The following is a 3646-nucleotide window of genomic DNA, read 5'->3' on the forward strand; positions in this document are numbered from 1 at the left end:
CTTTTCTGACATTCACTCCAGCTGCTTCCAAACTTGACGCTGTACCACCAGTGGGGACCCATGTTACTTGACTAGTTGTTCAAACACATGGGGCCCTAATTGAGTATCACTAGATAGAACTAGACAATAGATACAAAATGTTCTCAAAAAGACAGAACATTAACTAGTGTGTGCAGTACAGTGTGCCTAATGATTTAGTCTGCAGGGTTTAGATGATACTAGTACACATGAATCCAACCACTCTGCTTCTACACAGTCATCAGGCTGTAGGGTCTCGTGACTTTTGTTCATCAGTCCAACAACCTATTTACACTAAAACCAGCGCTACAGCAATAATAATCACAGGGAAGCCGATTTGGTTACCTGTTGGCGCAGCCACGGCCCCAACCCTGCAGCACCTCCATGAACTCCTTGGTGCCCGAGCTCGCGATGGTGCCCAGGTTGTTCACATGGTCTGCCACTTCAAAACAATCATCAGAGAAAATAGGTCTTTCCATAGAGGAGAGAGCATAGACTCGATCATCGGCCTTGTGCCAAATCCCCCACGCCTTCCCGTGACGGCCTTCACAACAATGACCTGCAAGCAAAACACACCAAAAACTAAGTCACACATGCATGCTACTAATCCACTGTCATGTAGTTGTTTGGTTATTATTTTAGATTAATATGAATAATTCAATATGTATTATCTGTTTTAAAAAATGAAGTAAATATGTTATGCTAGACTATTGTTTCAGACAAATATATTAAAATGTTAAATTTAACATGCTAGAAAATTAAAGTAGAGTGCCCAACACACACAGTGTAAGTAAGACAAGCATATAGTAGTTTGTCTTGTACAGAATGCTTCTAATCTAAGTAAGCATGAGAGTGTACGTGTTGGAGCTTTGTCATGCATGCAAATATTTTATGAGGAGAACTAGATATATGTATGTGACCATTAGAATGCATACGTGTGTAGGGGAGCTCCATCGGCATCGCTGCTGTCGTGTTTGGCCAATGAAACAAAAGGTTACAGGGAGCTTTATTGTAATTGTCATGCTTTGTTGTAACTGGATTCACTATTTAGTCACAGGAATACAACACAGTTCAAGAAATACTCCACCAAAGACAAATCATAAATTAAACTACTACAAGCAAGAAGAGATACGAAGAGGGAACTACTGCTTGCAAGCACTACTGCTTGCAAGTCCCAACTTAACAACAGTTATCATCAATTTAGTTAATCGAAGATGCCACTCTAACTACTCCATTTTGCAAGATGCCACTGTAACTATCAGTACTGGAGTAATCGAATGTGTTGCAAGATGCTACTCTAACCAGATGCTCCAAGTTGATACTCCAAGATACTGCAAGCAGGATACTGCAAGCAAGTTCATACTCCCACAAGAAGAGAATTCAGACAAGAATCTGTTCCACACACACTGTTCATTCGAGCCTGTGCTCTCTGCAAAACTTGAAACAGTACCACGCGGACGTCTAACCAGCGGTAGAGAGGTCAGCCATAGCACAATAGACCTAGAGCTACAACCTGACAGTAACAATAACCGCACAACACAGCCATTCCTCACGCATGTGACTGAAAAAGTAACAGAAATTCGTTTAACGGTGCTCTGGTAGGCGTACCTCTCGCCTAAGCTACTCATCTGTGTCATCGCCATCTGCCAACTGCTGGTTCGACAATGTGCTCTCTACAAAACCTGAGACAACACCACACAGACATCCAACCAGTGGCAGAGAGGTCAACCACAGGTACACATCACACCAAACCAATACCGCGAAATCACAAATCTGACCGAGAAATCCAGGGCACCTTTCTCTTCGTCTGAGGCCGGGAGCGCCTCCCTTGTCCAGTCGTTGGGCACGAGCGGATCCTGCACAGACATGAACGCACCAAAAAATAAAAACATCACCGCCTGGGATCAAAGAACGAAGGAACAGAGGAGCCGGACGAGAGGGAGAGGGAGAGGGAGAGGTAGGGTTGGCTTACCCGGTGGGTGGAGGCGGGGCTGTCGGGGCCGGGGCGGCGGTGGAACCAGAACAAAAAGCAGTCGACGAGGAAGGTGTCGAAGAAGGCCACCACCGCCCTCACGAGCGCCTCCGCACACCCGCACATAGAGCTCCTCGAAGGAGAGACTTCGACACGGTGCTTGACGGGCTAGATCTTGGGGATGCGCTTCTGTCGCCGCCCCTTCCTGTGCGCCCGCGCAGCGGCGATCCGCCCTCCCTGCCTAGGGTAGGGGCCACGGCCGGTTGGTCTGGCCGGAGAGGATGAATGTCTGAAGCAAGGGGAGCGTCGGGGAGAGGAAGGGAGGGGGTTGGGGTGGCGATGCGGTGAGGAAGGGCGTGGGGGAGGCCATGGATGCTGATGGAAGGGCGCGGGGGATGCCATGGATGGGCGCGGGGGTGGCGATGCGGTGAGGAAGGGCTCGCCGGTGGAGCTGATGGGGAGGCGGCGGCGGCGGCGATCTGGAAGGGGAAGGGAGGAGGGGTTTGCGGTGGGGTGGAGACGGGTAGGGGTTTGCAGTGGGGAATGGGTGGGTGGATGGATGGATGGATGCGGGATTAGGAGATGGATGGATGGATATGTGCCATGTCATCGATCCATGGCACAAATGTCTCCACCAATCAGAATTAAGCGCATGTAATTGCATTTCTTCTTTAGTTTCTCTTATATATTTTCTCATCAATGTAAAGAATATATCAAATATTTACGATAAATAATAAATTTGTAATACGACAATTATTTTGAAAAAGTGTTCTCAGAAACGAGCTATCCTGTGTGGAGATCAATGACTTTCAAGCCAAATGATCAATCTTATGCTCACATTCATGGCATAGTTTGTTCAAATGATCTGATATTGTGCACAAGGGTGCATATTGGAATGACAAACAATGTTACCTAAGGAAATTTTCCATTTTCTGAGTGACAAAAATGGGTTTTTTTGTGAAGAACCTACCAAATATTTGCTGCAAAATTAGACCAAATCAATTTTCTAAAATACTAGGCCATATTTAATGCACAACTGATAAAATGGTTGGGTGTAAAAAGTTTTGATCCACCTCTCATGAAAAAGACAATTTTCCGCCGATTCAGTTGGAAGCGGGTCAAATTTGAACTGTAGCTGCCTTCTAGTTTGCTCTTTATTTTTTCCAAAAATGATTTCTAGGTACATAAGTATCTATTTAATCAGAGAAACACCAAAAAAAAATCCAAGATTCAACAACTAGCTAGGAACGGTCATTCCCGCCGTTTTGACCGCATTTTGAAACGGGCATAATAAATTCAAAAAAATTCAAAAAATTGGGAAACCTTCGCATTGTATCATTATATGTGGCCAAGTTCCCAGGAAAAATAATAAACTTGTAATATGTTAATTATTTTTAAAAAGTGTTCTCAGAAACGAGCTATCACGTGTGGAGATCAATGGCTTTCAAGCCAAATGATCAATCTTATAGCCACATTGATGGCATAGTTTGTTCAAATGATCTCATATTGTGCACAAGGGTGAGTATTGGAATGGCAAACAATCTTGCCTAAGGAAGTTTTCATTTTCTTTGGACGAAAAAACCATTTTCCATTTTTGAGTGCCCAAAAGGAGGTTTTTTTGTGAAGAACCTACCAAAAAATTGTTGCAAAATTGGA

General features: G+C 44.6%; 1 long non-coding RNA gene across 2 annotated transcripts; it reads right to left on the reverse strand.

Moving 5' to 3' along the window:
* Nucleotides 1-424: 424 nt before the first annotated feature.
* LOC119358903 lies at nt 425-1826 on the reverse strand. 2 transcript variants are annotated; one of them, XR_005172320.1, is made up of 3 exons: nt 1814-1826; nt 1627-1700; nt 425-577 (listed from the first exon to the last, which is right to left on the reverse strand). It is a non-coding gene; the product is annotated as an uncharacterized LOC119358903 (long non-coding RNA). The 2 variants fall into 2 exon arrangements; XR_005172319.1 differs by having other exon boundaries at nt 1797-1826.
* Nucleotides 1827-3646: the final 1820 nt, after the last annotated feature.

Source organism: Triticum dicoccoides, chromosome 2A (assembly GCF_002162155.2).
Source record: "Triticum dicoccoides isolate Atlit2015 ecotype Zavitan chromosome 2A, WEW_v2.0, whole genome shotgun sequence".
Classification (NCBI taxonomy): domain Eukaryota; kingdom Viridiplantae; phylum Streptophyta; class Magnoliopsida; order Poales; family Poaceae; genus Triticum; species Triticum dicoccoides.